Below are 12,415 nucleotides of genomic sequence, written 5' to 3' on the forward strand. Positions count from 1 at the left end.
ACATAGTGCTGGAAGTCCTAGCATCAGCAATCAGATGACAAAAGGAAATAAAAGGCATCCGAATTGGCAAAGAAGAAGTCAAACTTTCACTTTTTGCAGATGACATGATACTCTACATGGAAAACCCAATCAACTTCACCAGAAGCCTTCTAGAACTGATCAATGAATTCGGTAAAGTTGCAGGGTACAAAATAAATGTACAGAAATCGGTTGCATTCCTATACACCAAAAATGAAGCAGCCGAAAGAGAAATCAAGAAACTGATCCCATTCACGATTGCATGAAAAACCATCAAATACCTAGGAGTAAACCTAACCAAGGATGTAAAAGACCTATATGATGAAAACTATACAAAATTCATGAAAGAGTTTAAAGAAGACACCAAGAAATAGAAAAACATTCCGTGCTCATGGATCGGAAGAATAAACATTGTAAAAATATCATTACTATCCAAAGCAATCTACACATTCAATGAAATCCCCATCAAAATTGCACCAGCGTTCTTCTCAAAGCTAGAACAGGCTATCCTCAAATTCTTATGGAACCACAAAAGACCCCAAATAGCAAAAGTAATATTGAAGAGGAAAACAGGAGGCATCACAATCCCAGACTTTAGCCTCTACTACGAAGCTGTCATCATCAAGACAGTATGGTATTGGCACAAAACAGACACATAGGCCAATGGAATAGAATAGAGAACCCAGAACTGGGCCCACAAATGTACAGCCAGTTAATCTTTGACAAAACAGGAAAGAGTATCTGATGGAAAAAAGACTGCCTCTTTAGCAGGTGGTGCTGGGAGAACTGGACAGCAACACGCAGAAGAATGAAACTAGACCACTTTCTTACACCATACACAAAAATAAACTCAAAATAGCTGAAGGACCTGAATGTGAGACAGGAAACCATCAAAACACTCAAGGAGAAAGTAGGAAACAGCCTCCTTGACCTCAACCATAGCAATTTCCTACTCGACACATCTCCACACGCAAGGGAAATGAAAGCAAAAATGAATTATTGGGACCTCATCAAGAGAAAAAGCTTCTGCACTGCAAAGGAAACAATCAAGAAAACTAATAGGCAACCGACAGAAAGGGAAAAGATAGTTGCAAATGACATATCAGGTAAAGGGCTAGTATCCAAAATCTACAAGGAACTCACCAAACTCCATACCCAAAAAACAAAGAACCCAGTGAAGAAATGGGCAGAAGACATAAACAGCCACTTCCAAAGAGGGCATCCAAATGGCCTACAGGCACATGAAACGATGTTCAATATCACTCATCATCAGGGAAATACAAATCAAAAACACACTGAGATACCACCTCATGCCAGTCAGAGGGGCTAAAATGAACAAGTCAAGAGACTATAGATGCTGGCAAGGGTGTAGAGAGACGTGCACCTTCCTACACTGTCGGTGGGAATGCAAACTGGTGCAGCCACTCTGCAAAACAGTGTGGAGGTTCCTCAAAAAACTGTCCATAGAACTCCCCTATGACCCAGCAATAGCCCTGCTAGGGATTTACGGAAGGGATACAGAAGTGCTGATGCATAGAGGCACATGTACCCCAATGTTCATAGCAGCAATGTCAACAATAGCCAAATCATGGAAAGAGCCTAAATGTCCATCACCTGATGAATGAATCAAGAAGATGTATACACACACACACACACACACACACACACACACACACATACATACACACACACACACACACACACACACACACAATGGGGTACTACATGGCAATGAGAAAGAATGAAATATGACCATTTGTAGCAAAGTGGATGGACCTTGAAGGTGTCATGCTAAGTGAAATAAGTCAGGCAGAGAAGGAGAGATACCATATGCTTGCACTCATAAGTCTAACAGGAGAAACCTAATGGAGGACCATGGAGACGGGAAGAGGGAAAGAGAGTTGGGGAGAGAGAGGGATGCAAAACCTGAGAGACTATTGAATACTGAAAGCGAACCAAGTGTTGAAGGGGGAGGGAGAGGGGGAAAAGAACTGGTAGTAATGGAGGAGGGCACTTGTGGGGAAGGGCACTGGGTGTTATATGGAAACCAATTTGACAATAAACTATTTAAAATAAAATAAAATAAAATAAAATAAAATAAAATAAAATAAAATAAAATAAGGGGTTAATATCCTAAAATCTCTAATCCATCTCTTCTTCCTCCCAACTCCATCTCCACCCACCTATAGTCCCTGCCACTGCACCTGGAGATGAAGTCATATCTGGTTTCCAGACACTAAGAATTACAGAACCCTTTAGAGGTGTCATTCTTAGTCTTTGGACATAGACTTGGCCTTCTGAGTCAGTCCCTATCCTGTCTCACAGTGTACCCTCTCTGACTCATAGGCTCTTCCTAGAGCTAGGCTCTCTCTCATTTCTGCTCCCCTTTCACAGTCCCATTGACTAAGTCTCCATATCCCAGGCTCTGTTCCCTCAGCCCCTCCTTTTCTACCTTCTAACATCCTTGGGCATTCCAAATTCTTCAGCCCCCAGCTCCCCATCCCACCATCCCCACATCTTTTGTTTCTTGAATTAAAAATCCTACTGAAGTGTGGGACCTGCTCATTCTGAGCAAGTCTTCTTGCACACACCACATGTATTCAGGAATGACTTATAGCACCTGAAAATGATAACTAATCTCTGAAAGTCATGACTAGTCTTCAGAGCTGGAAAATGGCTGGGGAAGTCAACTGCCCAATCCTCAGGTCCCTGAGGTCTCAGTTCTCTCCCCTCTCTGAATTGTCTACCCCATGAATTAAAAATAAAAATTAAATTAAAAAATTTAAAAAGGCTTCTGCTCTGATTCAAGAGACAAAGGGAAAGGAAAAACATAAGGAAAGATAGATTCTGTCTCTCAACTTTGTTACTTTGTTACTCCAGGACATCAAAAATTCTGGAGGTGGCTGCTTCAAGAGTGGAGTGAAACCTTCAGCAAGACATTGTGGTGTGGGGAGATGGAATTTGGGAGCCTGATGCCGGGAAAGCCTTACCTCCTAGTAGAGGATAGACTAGAAGGTGGGATGTAACGGGTCCTTAGAAGGGGAAATGTATAATGTTGAGAGAAGGGAGACAGAGTTCAAAAATAACTTAACTTTCTTTTCTTCAGGTCTTGCCAAGAGCAGAACTAAAACCTACTGGTTCGACTATATGTGAACCCAGCACTAGTATTTCTCTCCCCATTTTCTCTCTGCCCCATTTAGCCTCAATTTAAAGTGCCTGGATGGGTAATTGGAGGCATACTATAAGATGGGATTGAGAGAAAAGAGGTGTTCCAAGTTAGGTGGGGAGACTTAATTGAGAAATATGGGGTGAGGAACAACAACGGTCAAGAGAACTCCTCAGCTCAGGGCTGTGACATGGCCCTTCTCATCTCCCTTCTAGCCTACTAATCTTCATCCTCTGTCAAGCACAGTGGACAGCATCCAATCAGCCATGGCCATTAATCATGTGCACATCCCCAAACATCACACTCCCAAGCCAGGCTGAAGTCAGGAGGTAAGGTAGAAGCTTTAAAAGACAATAGAAACTCAGTAGATAAGGAAAGGTGGACCGCCGCCACATTTAAAAGAAGCAACTTGTTCCTCCAAAATAAGTACTAGATTGAGAACAAGGGGTTTCTTTGGGATTTTGTCTCTGAAAAACCTCTAGTTAAAATTTGTTCATGTTTTCTCCAAATATAAATCTTCCAGCTTTCTAAGTGGAGATGAATTGTTCCTAAAGATCTAAGCCTGGGGAAACTCAAACTGCCCACAAAGAAAATCCTAACAGTTGTAAACATTTATCAGATATGAAACAAAGGTCATGGTGGGGGAAGAGTTAGGGCTCTAATGCCTTCTACATAATGCCTTGAAAGGGCAGGATATGGGACGCCAGGGTGGCTCAGTTGGTTAAGTGATTGACTCCAGTTCAGGTAATGATCTCGCAGTTTGTGGGCTCAAGCCCCGCATCAGACTCTGTGCCGACAGCTCAGAGCCTGGAGCCTGCTTCGAATTCTGTATCTCTCCCTCTCTCTGCCCCTCCCCCACTCTTGCTCTGTCCGTCTGTTTCTCTCAAAATTAAATAAACACCAAAAAAAAATTTTTTTTAAGGAGTAGGATGTGTTTGTGGTACACTCTCCTGTTTGCTTTACATACAGGCTATGGGATAAGTAGTATTGTTGCCCACACTTTACAGATAAAGAAACTAAAGCCCAGAATGGTTATGGAACTGGTCTGAAGTATTAAAGGTATGAAATGGTAGATCTCCTCCAGTGCTGCCTGACTCCATCACAGCTACCTACTATTTAGGGGATGGGGAAATACTAGCTGTAATAGCAATTTCTTCTTTGCTTCAACCTCAGGAACAGTTCCTGTATAAAGCTTGTGTTGTGCACTGCTATTTTTTATTTATTTGTTTGTTTATTTATTTATTGCCAACTTGGTTTCTATGCCAGGGGTCTGCACCTGGACGGGGCTTTCCTAGAGTGGCCTCTAAATCTAGGAAGGGGACCCCATTACCTGAAGTGGTGGTGATGATGGTGGATAAACAAAGAATAAAACTAAAAAGACAGCCTGTTATAATTCAGGACCAGTCAGAATTCACAAACAAGCCATTTGGAGGAGCTGGTTTGCCCAAGCCTTTTAACTGGCTTGAATGAATTAGGATAACAACATAAGTCCCTGTTTGTGTCTCTAGGAGAGGTGAAGGATTCACACTGTTCCCACAACCCAAATTAAGTTAAAGATTTGGGCAGTCTTCTCCCCACTTACTCCAAACCCCCTTCCTGGACTCTCCAGATAGTCTGAGGCATTCAAAATGATCTTTCTCCTTATCTCTGTAATAAAGAATTAGAGTTAAAGGATTGATTTGCTCGTCCTGGGTGCCTTATGGAACATCTGCCTTTTCCAAGTTATTTGGTAGAATTTTGCTTTTATGACTAAACAGGGTGTCAGGTGCCTTCTTTGAGTGCCTTTCATCTGAAGATCTCCAAGCCCTTAACAATAAGTCACTAGGTTCTACAAACATTAAGGTGACATGTCTATGTCATTAGTCAGGATTTAAGAGTTAGGGAACAAGCTGCTGGATAAGGAGCCAGCTCAAGGTCCTGGGGTGGGCTAAGAGTGAGGCCTGTTCAGGAACCCAAGTCTCAAGTGTTCTTGGTTTTTGTCTTCCACCCATAATAAAGGCCTGGAAGAAAACTTGGTCTCAGTTGGAGTTAAAAATAGTAGCTATTTCCATGTATTAGGTGCTTCCAATGTGTTTATACTAAGAATTTTTCCATTTAATGCAATAGGCTTACATAGTAGGTCTTACTGTTATCCTCATTTTACATATGATACTAACTCCTATTGTTCTAAGGAAGAGGGCTATTAATCAAGGGATAAATGTTCACTGAGCATCACAGGTGACATGAAACAGATTCATTCAACAAACATATCTGAGAGGGTCTGTGCTAGATATGCAATACATTTTGTTGAAAGAATGATCATAAAATATAGATGTTTGAAGGGTGAATTGGATTATGATAGTTTGGCAAGACAAGGTCAAGGAAGGCTAGAGCTTATTCCAGGTTGAAGCTTAGATTCAGGAATTTGTAATGTTCACATAAGGAGTTCACATAAGGACAGCATATCAATTTCAGCTTTTTGTTTCAAACTCAGAGTATTGGCAGTAACTGCCTGAAATGTCTTAAGAAGGATTCTGAGGACAGGGTGCTGGGATTAATTAACAATGTCTTATAACCGTCATAGGAATATATAAAGGTCAGAAATAAATCTTTGTTGCTGTAAGCCACTGAGATTTTGTAGTTGGTTGTTAATGCAGCAAAACTTACCAATAGCCACATCTGCATAATGGTATCAAGTTTGAAAGGTATCATGTATGAAAGATCAAATTTGAAAGGTAAGTTTAAGCCAGAGTGTGGAGAATTTTGAATGTTGGCTGAGGCAGAGCCTGCTATGTATTTATCAGAATCTCTTTCTTTCTCTTCTTAGACACAGAACTGGACCACACTTTTCACTTTACTTTTAAGTAAGGTGTTCCACTTCCAGGGTTGGCCTGTGAAGCCTCCCAAGGGAGATCCTTCATGTTCTTCCCTTTGTGGTTTGATGTATATGACCTTGAGCACACGGACCCTGAAGGCCAAATGTTAAAGATGGTAGGGCCACAGGTTGGAAGGAACCTAGTTTCCTGAATCACCACCTGGCAGAAAACTGCTTGTTAATCAGGAACATGCATCTTGGACATCACTTGACCAATACATCCATTTCTGTTTGTTATCACTCTAAAATTTTGGGCCGTATGTATTATAGTAGTTAATGTTTTCCTAACGTATATGCCATCAGGAATAGGAAGTTAGTCACTGATGATTTTTTTTTTTTAAGGAGAATAATACTGTGAGGACCAGTGGAAGTGACAGACACAAGGATTGGAGAATATTTTCTGAGTGAAATTGTGAGATCTTGGAACTGTTGGTGTTGTCAGAATACAGGCTAACTCCTGACTGTGGCAGGGGAAAGTTGACGTAACTTTGAAAGTCTCTCTAGAGGCTGTGGAAGGAGCTGCTGCAAAATGAATCATATCCTTCTGAAGTTTAAAGTCTTCATTCTCTTTTGTAAAAGTCTTAACTCATGGGCATCTGGGTGACTCAGTCATTGACCTTCTGACTCTTGATTTTGACTCAGGTCATGATCTCAGTCAGGGTCATGGGATCAAGCCCCACATTGGGGTCTATGCTGAGCATGGAGCCTGCTTAAGATTCTCTCTCTCCTCTCTTCTATCTCTCTTTCTCTCCCCCTTTCCTCTGCTTTCTCTCTCTCTAAAAATAATAAAAAATAAATAAACAAGTAAGTTTTAAATTTTTAAGCTTTCTTTATTTATTAAAATTTTTTTAGTGTTTATTTATTTTTGAGACAGAACATGAATGGGGGAGGGGCAGAGAGAAAGGGAGACAGAATCTGAAGCAGCGGCCAAGTGGCTGGAACTCACAAACTCCAAGATCATGACCTGACGCTTAACCGACTGAGCCACCCAGGTTCCCCTTTATTTATTTTGAGGAACAGAATATGACCAGGAAAGGGGCAGAGAGAGAGAGAGAGAGAGAGAGAGAGAGAGAGAGAGAGAGGGGGGGGGGGGAAGGGGGGGGGGGGACAGAGGGGGAGAGAGAGGGAGAGACAAGGAGAGAGAGGGAGAAAGAATCCCAGCAGGCTCTGCACCATGAGTGTAGAGCCTGATGTGGGGCTCGAACTCACGAAAGGTGAGATCATGACCTGAGCTGAAATCAAAAGCCAGACCCTTAACCAACTGAGCTTCCCAGGTGCCCAAATAAACAAGTAATTTTTAAACTCTAGTATTGTTTAATCTAGCCCCAGTCCCTGATACCTAATAAATAGTAAATGGATAATGGTCTTGGACTCTTGGAAGGCTTCAGGAGCTACCACTAGCTGAGTGCTTACAGTGTGAAGAGGGCACTTTCATAAACAGAATCATTGCAACAACCCACAAGGTGCTAGCAAATTTTACCTATGAAGAAATGTAAATTCTAAGAGTAACTTACTTAAGGTCTCTTGGAACAATCTTATTATGAGACCAACCTTCTCCAATATAACAAAAACTACTTCAGAAAATCTTAATGGCTAGTGTTTACTGAGTGTCTGCCATGTGCCAGGCACTCTGCTGGGTGCCTTACAAACATACAGAAGCAGCTGGAGTATCAGATATTGCAGGCCGTTACTAGTGTTTCCAAACTGTGGACTCCATGGTAAGTAGGTATCATAGTCTTCTTGGGCTGTGATAACAAAATATTATGGGCTGGGTGGCACAAACAATTTATTTCTCACATTTCTAGATATTAGGAAGGAAGTCCAAGATCAAGGATGTGGCTGATTTGGACTCTCTTGCTGGCTTTTTGACAGCTGATTTCTCAGTATGTCTTTACATGTCCTCACATCCCTGGTCTCTAGTTGTAAGGGCACCAATTCCATCATGAGGGTCCCATCCTCATGACCTCATCTCACCCTGATTGCCTCCCAAAAGACTCATCTCCAAACCCCATCAAAATGTGCTTTAGTGCTTCAACATATAAATTTTTGGTGGAACCAAATATCTAGTCCAAAACAGTAGGGAAAACATTAACATAGTTTTAGGGTAAAGTATGATTCTTGATTTTCCGTTAGGGCCCCTGACCCATTTTCTTTCGTCCTCTTAGTTCTTTGGCTCCATTTTCCTTACACTGGGTGGAAGGTAGTTTAAGGTTCTCATTAATACTCTAGTCCTACAACTCTTGCTTCACTATACAGACCCATAGACCCACTCTGATCTCACGGTGTTCAGATCAGCTTGGCCTTCCTTTATTACTGGGGAGCAAGATGCTGGTCTGACCCTTCATCATTCCATTTATTCATATTCCTTTATTCATATTTATTTATTCAACAGATTTTTAATAAGCAGTAGGTGTCACCTATTAGAAAATAGCCAGTGACATTTGTAGCTCTCAGGTTTCAAAGGACTTACATTCTTTTTTTTAATTTTAATAGTTTATTTTCAAATTGGTTTCCATATAACACCCAGTGCTTCTCCCCACAAGTGCCCCCCACCATGACCATCACCTCCTTCCCGCCCTCCCCCTCCCCCTTCAGTCCATGGTTCGTTTTCAGTATTCAATAGTCTTTCATGATTTGTGTCCCTCACTCTCCCCAGTTCTCTTTCTCCCTTCCTTTCCCTATGGTCCCCTATTAGGTTTCTCCTGTTAGACCTATGAGTGCAAACATATGGTTTCTGTCCTTCTTTGCCTGACTTATTTCTCTTAGCATGACACCCTCGAGGTCCATCCACTTTGCTACAAATAGCCAGATTTCATTCTTTCTCACTGGCATATAGTACTCCATTGTATATATATATTCCACATCTTCTTCATCCATTCATCAGGTGATGGACATTTAGGCTCTTTCCATGATTTGGTTATTGTAAAAAGTGCTGCTACGAACATTGGGATACATGTATTCCTATGCATCAGCATTTCTGTATCCTTTGGTTATATCCCTAGCAGTGCTATTGCTGGGTCATAGGGAGTTCTATAGATGGTTTTTTGAGGAACTTCCACACTGTTTTCCAGAGCGGCTGCACCAGTTTATATTCCCATCAACAGTGTAGGAGGGTGCCCGTCTCTCCACATCCTCGCCAGCATCTATTTTCTCTTGATCTGTTCATTTTAGCGACTCTGACCAGTGTGAGGAGGTATCTCAGTGTGGTTTTGATTTGTATTTCCCTGATGATGAGTGATGTTGAGCATCGTTTCATGTGCCTGTTGGCCATCTGGATGTCCTCTTTGGAGAAGTGTCTATTCAGGTCTTCTGCCCATTTCTTCACTGGATTATTCATTTTTCAGGTATGGAGTTTAGTGAGCTCCTTGTATATTTTGGATACTAACCCTTTATCTGGTATGCCATTTGCCACTATCTTTTCCCATTCTGTCCCTTGCCTGTTAGTTTTTTTGATTGTTTCCTTTGCCTTGCAGAAGCTTTTTATCTTGATGCAGTCCCAGTAGTTTATTTTTGTTTTTGATTCCCTTGCCTCTGGGGATGTGTCAAGGAGGAAATTGCTGCAATAGAGGTCAAGGAGGCTTTTTCCTGCTTTCTCCTCTAGGGTTTTGATGCTTTCCTGTCTTACATTCAGATCCTTTATCCATTTTGAGTTTATTTTTGTGAATGGTGTAAGAAAGTGGTCTAATTTCATTTTTCTACATGTTACTGTCCAGCTCTCCCAACACCACCTGTTGAAGAGGCTGTCTTTTTTCCATTGGATACTCTTTCCTGCTTTGTCAAAAATTAACTAGCCATACATTTGTGGGCCCAGTTCTAGGTTCTCTATTCTATTCCATTGGTCCATGTGTCTGTTTTTGTGCCAATACCATACTGTCTTGATGATGACAGCTTTGTAGTAGAGGCTAAAGTCTGGGATTGTGATGCCTCCCGTTTTGGTTTTCTTCTTCAATATTACTTTGGTTATTTGGGTTTTTTTGTGGTTCCATATGAATTTTTGGATAGTTTTGTAAGAACACGAGTCTGAACCTGGTAGACGCCATGGCAGGCTTTAAGTTTCCCCTCTAAACTAGGTCTAAAGGTCAGTCTCTCCAGAACTATTAGGCGGTTACACATTGCCCAAGGCAAGAGGGACCACCCTTGTAATACCCTTAACATTCCTAAGGGCAGGCCTAGATCAGTTATTGCCTAAGGCTAGTTACACCCTACGTGAGGGTCCTGGGTCCTGGGCCTACTCTGTGATTGGTTAACACTCTAAATGTTGTAATTGGATAAGCCTGCTGTCAATAATATTGTATAATAATAATTGGATCACTGTACCTATGTCACAATTTCCTGTAACTCCCCCTTCCCAAACTCATAAAAGTCCTACCCCACCTTTGTTCGGGGCTCTCTGGCTCTCTCTCCGCTCCACCAGCTTGGAGTGAGCAGAGGACCCAGGTTCGAACCTGCAATAAACGATCCTTGCTTTTTGGCTTTGACTCTGGATTCTGGTGGTTCATTTCTGGGGGAACTCCCGAATTCTGGGCATTACAGTTTGTTCTAGCTTTGAGAAGAATGCTGGTGCAACTTTGATGGAGATTGCATTGAATGTGTAAATTGCTTTGGGTAGTAAAGACATTTTCACAATATTTATTCTTCCGATCCATGAGCATGGAATATTTTTCCATTTCTTTGTGTCTTCAGTTTCTTTCATAAGTCTTCTATGTTTTCAGCATACAGGTCTTTTACATCTTTGGTTAGGTTTATTCCCAGGTATTTTATGGTTTTTTGTGCAATTGTGAATGGGATCAGTTTTTTTATTTCTCTTTCTATTGCTTCAGTTTTGGTGTGTAAGAAAGCTACTGATTTCTCTATGTTGATTTGTACCCTGCAACATTACTGAATTCATTGATCAGTTCTAGAAGGCTTCTGGTGGAGTCGATTGGGTTTTCCATGTAGAGTATCATGTCATGCTATGATCTCTTAGGCACTTCCTCCCAGCCCTGTGAACTCCACCTTGGTGGCAGGGAGACTGTAAAATGGAGGAAAGTCCCTTGGAACCATATATTCTTCCTCTCTTTCTTCCCACTACCTCCTCTCTAGTTTGTCACCAACCAAGGAGCCTCCAGAAGGAAAGGAGGAAGAGATCTTTCTTAGGGGAATTCCCTAGGTCTTCACAAATTATTTCTCCTGCTCCTCTCTTCTCCCTATCAGACCTGACCCCACACACACCTCTCCCCTCACTTGTGTTGAAGCCCCCTGGAGAGTAGGCAGGGATGGCAGAGGACAGGAGTGGCCAGTGTCCTCATCCCTCTCCTCCCTGTACTGTGCCTTTTCCCTGCTGTACCAGGGGGATGTGTGAGCCTCTCCTTGATGGTCCCTGTTCTCCCCCTTCCATCCTCACTACTGTCTGCCACCTCTCCTTGGGGATTTTGTGCCTTTTCTTTCTTTTTAAGGGATGGGAGGAGCAGAAGGATGGGAATCAAAGACTCTTTCCCAGAGACCAGAAAACATGAGAATAGAGAAGGGGAAGAAGCAGGAAAGGCAATTGTACTAAATTCATAAGGTGGGGTTGTTCGGGGTCAGGCTCTAAACATCATTCTACTAGAATAGCTATCAGGGTAAGCTAAGTTCAAGTGAGCAAAAAAAAAAAAAAAAAAGGAACCACTAGGGTCAGAGATAGGATGAGAAGTGGAATGGTAGGGTGCAGGGTAAACTGGGGAGGGAGATCCAGAGACCACAAGTGCTTCTTGGAAGTGAGGGGATGCAGCCACCATATCCCCATCCCTTTTCCACATCAACTCCAGCTCTGGCTTTTTCTTCTCATCACCCTCACCTTGACAGAAGCTTGGCCCTCCCATGTCATTGTGTTCCTGTGTCCTTCATGTTTTCCACCTCCACTCCCTCCTTTTTGCAGACCCCATTACAATATTTTAAGTTAAGAAGAAGAAGAAGAAGAAGAAGAAGAAGAAGAAGAAGAAGGAGAAGGAGAAGAAGAAGAAAGGAAAAGATCTGACCAAGGCAGGGGATGGTGTGTGTGTGGGGGAGATGCAAAGGAAATAAATTTGGGGTCATAAGTCTCTCCTGGTGGAGGGGACACAATATGGGGACTTGGAAGGAGGAGCCCATACAAGTGATTTCACATGAAATATCTGAACCTTGATGGGTGGAGGACAGAAAAAGGTAAGGAGGCAGGGGTGTGAGCCAGAGACAAGGGAAATGCTGGAAGAGACAGAGATAAGAGGAGCAAGGAAGAGAGACAGGAGGACAAGAGAGGGAACCAGTATGGGAAGGCAGTAAAAGGAGACAGATGGGAGGAGATGTGTGAGGAGAAACTGAAAGGTACGCAGGCTGAAACTCACAAGGATGTGATGGGAACAGAGACTCTCAGAGATGGA

This window comes from Suricata suricatta, chromosome 10 (assembly GCF_006229205.1).
Source record: "Suricata suricatta isolate VVHF042 chromosome 10, meerkat_22Aug2017_6uvM2_HiC, whole genome shotgun sequence".
NCBI classification, from domain to species: Eukaryota; Metazoa; Chordata; class Mammalia; order Carnivora; family Herpestidae; genus Suricata; species Suricata suricatta.